Source organism: Sus scrofa, chromosome 10 (assembly GCF_000003025.6).
Source record: "Sus scrofa isolate TJ Tabasco breed Duroc chromosome 10, Sscrofa11.1, whole genome shotgun sequence".
Lineage (NCBI taxonomy): Eukaryota > Metazoa > Chordata > Mammalia > Artiodactyla > Suidae > Sus > Sus scrofa.
Window position 1 is genome coordinate 35,226,820 of NC_010452.4, and position 12,481 is coordinate 35,239,300.

Genomic DNA, 12,481 nt, shown 5'->3' on the forward strand with positions numbered 1-12,481 from the left:
TGTTTCTTCATAAGAAGAAGTAAGTGAAGAAGTCTTGAGAAGATCAAACAAATAGGATAAATATAAAGCAACTGACAATATTATATGTACAAGGATACACTTATATTAATGTTTACACTAAAGGTACACAATTTAAATATCTCAGTTAAGAGGAAGAAGTTGTTCAATAGATAAAACCCAAGAAAAAGATATACACTGCCAAAAAGAAAACTATTTTAAAGATAAACACACCCAATAGGTTAAAAGTAGAATAATAATAATAAAAAGGAATACTATGCTAATGCAAATCAAAGAAGTCTGGGGTGATTACATTACCGACAGTCAAAACAGAATTCCTTGCAAAAATTTTACCAAGTGTGAAGAGGTTTATTTAATATGAGTCATAAGTTAATTCATCATAGGAACATGATAATTATAAATGCTTTGCCATCTTATAATAATTTTTACTTCATGACATGATACCTAACAACCACAGAATATGAATTATTTTAAAGTATGGAAAAGTAAATTTACCAAGATGGACCTTTCTGGATCATAAAGCAAACTGAAATAAAATTCCATGAAACCAAATCACAGAAAGCATGTTTTAAGACCATTTGGTGATAATTAGAAATGAATGACAGAAAAAAATTTTTAAAAATTATCAAGTATTTGAAAACTAAATAGTAGACTTTTAAACTGATAGGTCAGAAAAGCAATCAAAATAATGACTAGAAAATATATCTAGCTTAGTGAAAATACTAATACTACATACAAAAATATGAGGGATACAGATAGAGCATTAAATTGAATAAAATTTATAGCATTGGATGGCTATAATGTAAAAGGAAAGGAGGTCAAACTGATTTTATTCAATTTAAAAGTTATAAAATGTAAAATTATGCCTTAAGTAATCAGTAGAGGGTAAATTATAGATGATAATATGGAAATACAAAACAGAAAAATAATAAAATCAATGAAACCAAAAGTGTATTCTTCTAGACAAGAATTTAAATTGATAAACCTATAATTAAGTTAACCAGGAAAAATAGAGAAGAAACATGTTACTAACATAAGAAATGAGAGAGATAAAAATCCTGCAAATTCCGTTACTATTGAAAATATATTAATGGAATATTGTCAATATGTTTATGCCAACAAATTTGACAAGTTTTATAAAATGGCCAAATTCTTCAAAAATGACAAACTGAAAACTCACTAAAGAATAGATTACCTGATGGGAGTTCCTGTCGTGGCTTAGGGGTACCAAACCTGACTAGTATCCATGAGGATGCAGGTTAAATCCCTGGCCTTGCTCAGTGGGTTGAGGATCCAGTGTTGCCGTGAGCTGTGGTGTAGGTTGCAGATGTAGCTTGGATCTTGCATTGCTGTGGCTCTGGTGCAGGCTGGCAGCTGCAGCTCCAATTAGACCCCTAGCCTGGGAACTTCTTATGCTGCAGGTGCATCCCTAAAAGCAAACAAAGAAAAAAAATAGTTCAGCTGAATAAGTATCTCTATATTAATCGTTGAAAAGATAGGTCCAGGTCCAGATGGCTTCACTGGTAACATCTATGACATTTTAAAGAAGAATTAATATCAATTCCATATAAACTCTAGAGAAAATTGAAGAAGAAGAAGAAGTACTTCCTAACTCCTTCTTTGAGGTCAACATTACTGTAATAATCAACAATAGGCAAATTTTGCCACAATTGTGCTGGATCAATTTGACATAAATACATAGTTGGATAGATAAACAAATATGCACATACATACATACAAACATACATAATACATAGCTTTGATCCATATCTGTACCATATGTAAAAACTTAGTCAATACTGGCCTAGTGGAAAACCTAAAACTGTGAAACATTTAGAAGATTATATAGGAGGATATTTTCGTGATATTAGTAAGGCAAAGATTCCTTTAATACGAAATCATAAGCATGACCTCTCAAAAATCGGTAACTTAGATTCATCAAAATTAATGATGTCTCCTCTTCAAAAGGCAAGATTAGAAGAAAGAAATGACAAGCAATATATTTCATCTTACCATTCTGAAATAAATGTGTTTGAATGGAAAAGTCAGTAAGTCAATGTCAGATATCTAAATGCACATATTTATGCACTGGCTTAAAAAACTGGTTTGTTCTTATTGTTGTCATTGTTTTTGTTTTTTTTTTTTTAAATCATATAAAACAGCTAGCTGGCTATATGGATGCTATGGACTTAATTGTGTTGCCCCCAAATTCATTTGTTGAGTCCCTAACACACACATCCCCACCACTGTAACTCTGTCTGGAGATGGGGGATGGTCTATAGGAGGTATTTAAAGTTAAATGAATCCATAAGGGTGAGGCTTTAATCTAATAGGACTGTGACATCATAAACAGAGAAGAAACCTTTCTTTCCCTTTCTTATTTTTTTCCTCTCTCTCTGTCCCTCTCCAGTGTATGAAGACATTGTGAGAAGGTAGCCACTGGCAAGCCAGGAAAAGAGTTCTCATCAGAACCCAACCATGCTGACACCAAGATCTCTGACTTCCAGCCTTCAGAACTGTGAGAAAATAATTTTTGTTGTTTAAACCACCTAGTATATGGTATTTTGTTATGACAACCTAAGCTCATTAAATAGGCACATGTAAATGCACAGACCATGATCTCTACAAGTCTTAAAATTAAGTTGTATAAGAATTGTCAAATTTGAGTTAATATCTACAACAGAAAAGAATATTTTAAATGTGTTTAATTTGAGCAGTTTTATATCAAAGAGTAGAGACTAATCAGTCTTTTATTAATCTAGCATTTACTAATCTTCAAATATATATATTTAAATAACATATAATTTATTAAAACATGGTTTTGAGCCTCTGGTAAATCACCCATGGTGGACTCACTCAGCTATTAAGAATTTCCAATGTCCTTCTTCCTTCTCACATTCATAGAGAAGAGAGAAAAGCCATATACTTGCTTTCCTAGCCTCTCTTGAACCTATGGGTTTCTGGGAAGCAATTCTGTCTAATTCAGTATTACTGTTTTGGTTGTGGTGTATGATCGTTTTTATGCGTTGTTGGATTTGGTTTGCTAAAATTTTGTTGAGAATTTTTGCATCACAAATGAGTATTTTGAGAAATATTTATCAAAGATATTAGTCTGTGATTTTCTTTTTTGGGTAGTATCTTTGGTTTTGGTATTAGGGTGATGGTGGCATTTTGGGGAATTTCTGAAGTGTTTTGTATTTTTTCTGATAAAAAGAAAAGATAAAGTTTGTCTCCAGATGTCCTAGATCATTTGTTTTTGAAGCCAAATATAATGTTTCCTGCCAGGGAGACTATTTGCAATAATGAAGGGAATAAAGTCACGGATAGACTGGTCCTAATATTTGGGCCAACCAAATGAACTTCAGTGTACATTCATTTCTATGCATCTTGTTATACAGAAAAATCAAATATTTAAGCCATTGAAAGTTAAGTATTCTGTTTAATGCAGGAGTTCCCGTCGTGGCGCAGTGGTTAACGAATCTGACTAGGAACCATAAGGTTGCGGGTTCGATCCCTGGCCTTGCTCAGTGGATTAAGGATTCAGCGTTGCCATGAGCTGTGGTGTAGGTTGCAGACGCAGCTCGGATCTCGCACTGCTGTGGCTCTGGCGTAGGCCGGTGGCTATGGCTCCAATTAGATCCCTAGCCTGGGAATCTTCATATGCCATGGAAGAGGCCCTAGAAAAGACAAATACATATATATTCTTATTTAATAAGCTCAGTGCATGGTAAAAAATTGTTTGACATTAGCATTACAGAAATGGAATATGTTGATTTTCGACAATGAGCACTTTAGAGTCTCATGAGGATGATAAACAAGTAAAGAAATGCTTGGAGAGTGTTGCTTCCCAAAGATGAAGGCACATCGCTAAGGCATTTAGACCGTTTCTCAGCAGGAGCAAAGGAGAGTAGGCTTCCAGGGTATGGAAGCTTGGAAGCAGAATATTATTAGCCAGATAAAGAGATGAAAGGGCATTCTAGCCTCAGGGAAGAGTTGTCCCTCTACGTCATCTTGATTCTGCTTTGCAAATGTATGTTTTAAGTGATCCACTTCTCTCCATCCCTGCCTATCAACCCTAGTTCAGATCACAACCTTGCCACTTGATTATCCTCTGGTTTTTTTTTTTTTGCACTTCAGGATTCAAGCCCACCCCAAATCTGTTTTTACTAGCTGATATAGAGATGTTTTTAAGAGGAAAGAGATCATGTTCCACTACTTTAAATCTCACAATAGACATTCACTTAAAATAAAATATTTGTAAGTTACTCTATACAGTAAGTGTCTAGAAAGTATGAAGGTGAATTAGAATAATAAAGCAAATTGGGCAACCAAGTAACATCAAACCCTGAGAATTAAACCTGGATTATCTGAAGTGACAAATACATCAACTTAAATACACAAACAAAACATATCTTTTAATGTTTTTTGCACAGTTCACATCTTGATTGTAAGACCATTTTTTTTTTTTTGAAATGTTTCCAAAAAAAAGAGAAGGTAGGAAAAGAAAGAAAACATTGCTGGACCAGTTGCCCTGAATGGCATTAAGCTCTCAGTGTGTGTGGTGTGTGAAAATGAATCTGACATAGTTTATTACAGAATCAGTGAAATAGCTTCATGCAGGTTAGCAGAAAACCCTGGCTTGTGTGCTGATATTGCTGAAAGCATTTATATGAAGGAAAATCCAAGTACTCCCTGATATAAGACACACCATGATCTATTGTTGGAACAGAGTCTGAGCTGTAAGCAATTGGAAACATAGATGACAAAATCTTTTACCCATGACATTGTGCAGATGCATTGTTTTTGCAAAACCTTTTTCACCTTTGCCTCTAGAAAGGTAATGAGATTTTCACCCAGTGCAAAATGAGTAAAACAATACTTCACAGAGGTACGTGTACAGTATTTAGATGGGTCAGATATGTTGGTTCAGGATAAGGATGGCTCACGTGATACTTTATTGTCTTAACTTGCATTCAAGGATCTGGGATCAAGCATCAAGTTACAAAGTTGGGTTCTTTGTTTTCTGACTAATGGAACTGCAACAAATGGGGCTGGGAGATGGAAAAAGGGACTGAAGAACAATGATGAGAAAGTTGTAAGACCTTGAAGTTATTAGCTGATACCTTAGTATGGGAGGTTGTGTAGTTACAGAGAAAGTTACCAGACTCCTTTGATTATATGTTACCAAGAAGGTGCAGTAACACAGCATGCTTTGGTGTATATTTCTTCATATCACTTAAAGAACATTTTTGTGCTCAGTGCAATGCTATGTCTTGGGATCTGCTTGGTGCATAGGACTCAGTCCTTTCCTTAGAAGGTTCTTAGTCCACTTTGGGGAAGGAGACATTTGAAGAAAGAATAACAAATACTCAGCATTTGATAGCTCAGGTTGTGCTGCATTTTTTTGAATAATAGATTACTTATTATTTTCCCTATGGAATTAAAGGAAGTGCCATAGAAGTGCATGTGGGACAAATATTGTGATAAAAGTCTGAAATAATTTTATCTTCATGTGTAGCAAATGATAAGTTAATAAGAGAAGGGTTAGGAAAATAATATTGATATATGTAGGCTTTTGGTGTTTTACCTTCATAATAAAATTTTTATTTAAAAATAGTTTTATTTGTTGAATTGCCTCATCTTCCAAAGGTTACATGCCACATGGTCAAGCAAGATATCACCTCATTTTGCCTTCATTTCTCATTTGCAGTTAATGTATGATTTAAAAATTATGCATTCCTAGTCAGATATCTTTCAATAGTTCAATAGAAAAAAAAAAACTTTAAGAAATTAATACACAATTTGCTATGTCTCCTTTGTATTTTAGCTTAAATATTTATAGGGTTAACATAAGTATATATTTAACAATCTAGCACTCAATGAATTCATATTTACTATTCTTGTTCTCATATTGCTTACTAGATTGCTTGCACTTTGTTATTGGCCTATTTTTCCCATTCCCTGCCAACCCCCTTAAACAAAGTAGTTATTGGCTTGTAGTATATGTATATGAATAAATCAAGGCAGAAAAACTAAACCTATACTTTGTATAAATGAAATCATTAAAGCAAGCCCTATATTACTTATGAGTCTAGTCAGATATAATTCAGTCACAGCACTGCCTGACACCTCTTTTTACTGCCACAGAGTAAGGTCTGTGACTGATGATGTATAACTCATAAGGAAAGGAGGCAGAATTGATGGGAATGGAAATTCAGAATGGCCGAACTTTGATTCAAGCTCCTAAAATTAGGCAGCCATGCTGATCGGCTTTCAATATTTCTAGCAAATTTCCAGACAGAGCCAAATGTTGCTAAATTCATAAGATCTAAATTTAATGAAACTACAGTCCTGCAATCGCCAGTGAGTACTTGCTTCCCAGAGGACACAGAAAATAAGCAATCTTTCAAACCCAGTCTCTCAATTAGGGAGATGGGAGGAAATCTGTTGTGTTGAGCAATTCAAAATGAATAAAGAGAGTGTGTTTTAACGTGAAACAAAGTGGCTACAAGGCATGGTCTCTTGTGTCAAATTCAATCTTTTAACTGCAAATTTGATTGGTATGATATTTTGGAATAGAGTTACACTGGGGATGATGAGGTCTTCAGAGTCATTATAGAACTGAGAGAATTGAGACAAGTTTCTTCATGTAAGACATGAAAATCGCAAATTGTATTTTTAGGTTGGTGAGGTTAAAATGAGAAAATAAAATATATGAAAGATCTGAAACATAGTAGAGGGCTAAATAAAAGGCAGTTTCCTCTCCTCTTTTCTGCTCAAGATTCCTTTGTAGTCATTGGGAACAGCTTATTCTTAAGAACTCTGGAGCAAGTCACTAATTTTTGCCTCTTCAGTTAAGTAGCTATGTAATTATAGAAACTAAATCCCCCGTAAGTAATTGGGGTAGAACTGTATTTGGTAATGAGAGAATTTCCATCATTCAAAGTAATTTTGCATTGATGTTAACCAGAACAGAGTCTATGCTTTATACAAGAAAAGGTAAGCAGTAGTCTGTTTTTAACTCTCTAAAAAGATAAAAAGATAAAGTGAACATTATGGTCCAGAAAGTGATTAGTGTTGACATAAAAAAATAAGAAATTCTGTAATTGGGGAAAAGATGTTCTTTTATTTTTTTTTTCTTTCTGTATTTATTTCACAGCTGCACCTGCTCCACATAGAATTTCCCAGGCTAGGGGGTCATCCACAGCAATAATAAAATGTTATCTAAGCCACAGCTGTGACCAATGCCACAGTTTAAGACAATGCTAGATTCTTAACCCACTGAGTGAGGCCAAGGATGGAACCCACATCCTCACAGATACAGTGTTGGGTTCTTAACCCACTAAGCCATAACGGAACTCCAAAGGTAGTACTCCATAGGCAGAAGAAAGCCTCTAGTAGAGCTAGATGAAGTTAGAGAAATTAAGACCAGAAAGAACTTTCATTAAGGAATTGCATCAAACATGGTAATTGACAGTGAAATATCTCCAAATCACCTAAACACTCAAGGAGATTAACAGAATCAAAAAAGTTCCCAGAGTTTTGATGACAGAGAAGCAGAAGGTTTAGTTCACTATAATTCAAAAGTCCTGTATTAAATATTTATCAAATGGCAAATACTACACTAGGCATCAAATAGTCATAAGATGTTTTCAGTCCCTGCCCCATAGGAGCTATTATGGCAGTGGCGAAGAAACAAGTTGGCAGATATTTTCAATTCCATCTCATTTTGACTTTGCCAAGTAAAGCTCCAGACTTTAATCTCCATGGAGCTAGAGATTTTTGATGTCTAAATTTTCTGTAGACTGTTTGATCTTAATGGAGGAATCTGTATTACCTCAATTTATGTATTAAATACACATTTATTAAATGATTGAATACTTAAGTGAAGAAGTAAATGTTCTACTTAAATGGAAAGAATGTTGATTTCCTATGGAAAAGCTCTCCAAACTTCCCATCATCAACCCTGTTAATAAATATATGTGCACAAATATCTTGACCAGAGCTATTTAAATCTTGTATATAGGTACTTCTATGCTGATACATGAAGATGATCAGAGAATAAATGAAATGGAGATAAAATAAGATTAAAATAAATAGGAATAGAAGTTCTAATGTTTTTTTCCCATTTACTTATAAAACCTTTGTGTGATCTGCTGGGGTACATGAAATCAGTTTATTTTATTTTGGTGTTTTTATTTGGAGGAACAAATGCAAGAATAAAATGTTTTCTGACATTTATATGACACAGTGTAAATTTAGGATGAGCCACCTTTTTTTTTAATGTCTACAATCCTAAAAGTTAGGAGTAGAGGGAGACATGCTCTATAATTGGTAAAACTGAGTAAACAGTCTGGTACATTTCACTTCGACAAAATCAGTCATGAAAAAAACATATGAAATGACGGTTATAATGATATTGACTGGATCCTTGAGTGAGTTAATTCCCAACTGGTGCGTAAAGAAAACCCCTTTCTGAAGATAACAGAAAGAAGTTTCCCAGTGAAATATGTTTCATCGTTTAATCTTTAAATATATTTGAACAATTGTCTCTTTTACGACAAGTTTCTCAGAGCCCAGTTAAGTAACCAATACTGAAAAAAAGCAGGAAATGAAAAAAAAAATTTTTAATTAGCGAAACTTTATTAGCAAATATAAAATTATTCTTGATTAGGTTTCAACTTTTACTACACTTGTATGTTAAAAAAAAAATCTAGTTAACTTGTTTCATGATTCTTTTCCAAGATAATATGAGTGATAGAATGGTGCCAACAGAACACAGGCAAATTGAAACAAATTACCTGAATGTTGATAAAAGATGTTAGTTAAGACCATGAAACACTGCCTTTTGAAGCCCCCCCAAATAAATCTACTACTTACAATATCATTTGATGGCTTGAAGATCTTGTATGAAACTCCCCTTACTATTGTATGGGCTTTGTTTGATCCTACTGGTTTCTGTCATTTGTTCTGGAAATCCTGTTTGCCTTTTGTTATGTGTACTGGTTATCATAATGCTGTTAGGAATGGCTTTTCCCCAGGTCTGAAAGTGGGCTGACTGAAGTAATTGTAGACTTTGGAAGTTGTCCTTCGATTCTTCCTAGAAGATAGTACTCCAAACATCCAGGAACAAGTAACAGGAAGCAAGCCCAGCACACTGCAAGTGTTCCCTGCAGGGAGGAGTCTGACGTCAATTTCTCAGGTCAACTCACTCCAGCCAGCCTACTCTCCAGGCCTGACCAAAATTTATTCCAAGGCATTATATTATTGATGCATATGAGTAAATTTGGTCTTAGGCATCCATGGCAGTAGAAAAGGTTGAATTTCTCAGATAGGGCAAAAGACACGAAGGATGTTTATCTATCAGGTCTGTTTTACTCCTGGCGATGGTTTTCTCATTATTGGCGTTGTCTCAAACCTCAGATGGTAGCCCCAGAATAGTCAAGATTCCATCCCCTTTGTCATAAGTAATAGTCTGTGGAGATTGTCTCATTACAGTGATTTCATAAAACTCCCATTATTGAAGTGTATAAGCTTAAATTAAGTCTTATGTTCATCTTTGAGCAACCACTGTAGCCAAGGAGATACAGTGCTCTGATTAGAAAGATACTACTCCTAAAATTGAACACGTAGAAGATAAATATACCCAAACCAGATGTGCTATTTGATTCAGGGAGGGCTATTCCCAACTGAAATATCGTTGTCATCTGAAGTAGAAATAGATGATAGGTAATTAAATTTTTCAAGTATACTCTGTAAAATAAAATCCTAGGATACCTCTCCCTTCAAGGAACTGTGTCTGAATAACAATTTCATTGTAATAACACACTTCATTGGTAAGATATCGTGACATAGGCTGGTCTGTGGCAGGGTGAACCTTCTCTTATGGAAGAGTTTTTTTCTAAATGTTCCCTTACACTGTTTGCCACGTATCTACAACTATCTTAAAAACACACCTGTTTTTCAAACGTAGTGACTGTTTCATTTTATAGAACTATTTTATAAAGTTAGCAATTTCATCATTATGTAAAGTCTAGTACTTTATATACTTAAGAAATTGAGACTCTAGCATTAGCCATAAAATTTATGAACATCTAAGATTTTTTTCTACCCAAGTCATTTTTCCTCAAAGGCCATCGTTTTGAACTGTGTTAGCAAATCATTCATGCTTTATGGGAGTATATGCTTCTGAAATTCAGAAATCACTGCAATTAAAGAAGAAAAGACCTTTAAAGTGACCAGTAGGTCAAGCTTATGACCTCTTGCAATAGCAGGAGACAGAACAAAATATACAGAGACAGAAAGAGAGACTTACTGGTTTTTATTCTAAGAAAATTTCTGTGCTATTAAAGTTCTAATGCAGTGTTGAAATATAAATTTATTTCCAATTGCTCATAAAGACATCTTCGTTTTTAATTGAAAAATCTTCACATTTTTAAAATGATGTTTTTATTTTATTGTATTTTGTTTTGATTATTTTATTAAAGTATAGTTGATTTACAATGTTGTGTTAGTTTCAGGTGTACAGCAAAGTGATTCAATTGTAAATACATTTTTAGATGATTTTCCATTATATATTATTACAATATTTAAATATAGTTCTTTATGCTATATGATAGATCCTTGTTGCTTATCATATATATATATATATACACATATATATATATGATATGTGTATGTTAATCCTAAACTTCTAATGTATCCCTCTCCCCATCGTTTCCCATTTGGTAACCATAAATTTGTTTTCTATATTTGTGGTCTATTCCTATTTTATAAATAAGTTCATTTTTATCAATTTTTTTAGATACTATGTATAAGTTACATCATATGATATTTGTTTTTGTCTGACTTATTTCACTTAGTATGATAATCTCTAGCTTCATACATGTTGGGGCAGATGCCATGATTTCATTCTTTTTTATGGCTGAGTAATATTCCATTAATGGTGTTTTGATACATATATTCTTTCAACTTAATTTATTTTAAAGGTGCAATTTGAATTACCCAAGAGCCTTTACTTAATAGCAGAAAACACCTAATGGAACTTCAAGCAGTTCATTTAGAGAGACAGTAAAGTCTAGACATATATTCAGGGAGGAAAAAAAAACACATTTTTCTATGTGTAGAGCACCTTGACTTTTTAGGTTATCTGAAAGTACTTTAAAAATCACATTATTTTCCACTGGTGCTAAATACATTTAATGAAACATTATTATGTTTCCTTTTTTTTTTAATATGTGTTTTTTCACCACAATGGGAAACTTTCTTATGTAACTTTAAAACTGAAGAAAGCAAAATTCAACATATATATGATAGAAATAATGTGAACATAAAGAAATAGATAAAGAAGGAAATAATTATAATACATCCAAATCATTTGAAAAGATTTTCCAAAGGAACATTGTAAATGGGGACCCCCCTGAACTAAATATCAATTTTGCCTCTTAAAATATATATTCTTATGAAAATGAAACATTTTTAAAACCAATAAATTGTGATCCCAAGCAGTCTTGGCCAGCTTGAACTCCACTAGACACAGCTGACTCCAACTTCTTGGAAAACAACTGAACAAATGTTTTACTGTTTATGTTACATGAAGCTGAGAAGGGATGCAACTTGCAACAAAATAATTAAGACAAATTTGCTCAGTGAAGGCAGTTACAGGCAGACCAGATTTCAGCCAGCTGTTAAGACTAGCTGGAGCATTTGTTAGTCATTGCTTTTTGTTAACCCTAAGGGGCATGGTTTCATAAAAGTAAAACGGGTTAAAAAGTATTTTAATGTTTAAATCCAGAAGCATTTTTTTGTGATCCTCAGTGTTGTCAGAAATGCATATTTTCATTTACTCCAGACTACCTATCACTTGTGAGATTTTTCTAGGTAAACCGAGTAAAGAAAACATTCCTATTTCTTTTTCACATTTTTATGACAATTTCCTGCCCTTGTTTAAAGGCTTTCCATGGCTTCTTTTTTGTCCAAATGTGCTTTTCAAAACCAATAGATATTTTACTCGAACTTCCTTTTTTTCCCTCCAGGCTAGTATCTCAATCTTCTAGCTCTAGGGGGTAACTGAGGTTCTCAGAAATTACCCCATGATGTTTAATTTGGCACCTTTGCAAAACTGTTTGATTTGACTTAAATGGCTTGGCACAATTCTAGTCCTAATTTTCAAAGGCGTCATTCCTATTCACTTTTCATATTTCTTTTAAACCATCGCCTCGTCTGGGAGCCTTAGCAGATGATATGATATATATTATATTACTTCCTGCCTATACCATACACCTTTCCAGAGTTCTCTGTATCATAGCACTTACCATATGCTACTAAACCTGAAGATAATCTTGTATTCTTCCTTTTGCTATCTAGTTGAGGACAGACCTGCATCTCATTTTATTTCAGAACCTAAACACTGCTTGACACATAGTATGGGCTCAGTATGTAAATGTATGCATATAATTGTTGA

At 33.7% G+C, this 12,481-nt stretch overlaps 1 long non-coding RNA gene across 1 annotated transcript in view; it reads left to right on the plus strand.

Moving 5' to 3' along the window:
• LOC110255677 overlaps nt 1–12,481 on the plus strand; it is a 793,233-nt gene that overhangs the window by 454,314 nt on the left and 326,438 nt on the right. The window contains exon 9 of the long non-coding RNA XR_002336321.1: nt 2,429–2,536. This is a non-coding gene — a long non-coding RNA (uncharacterized LOC110255677). The remainder of the gene's footprint in view (nt 1–2,428; nt 2,537–12,481) is intronic.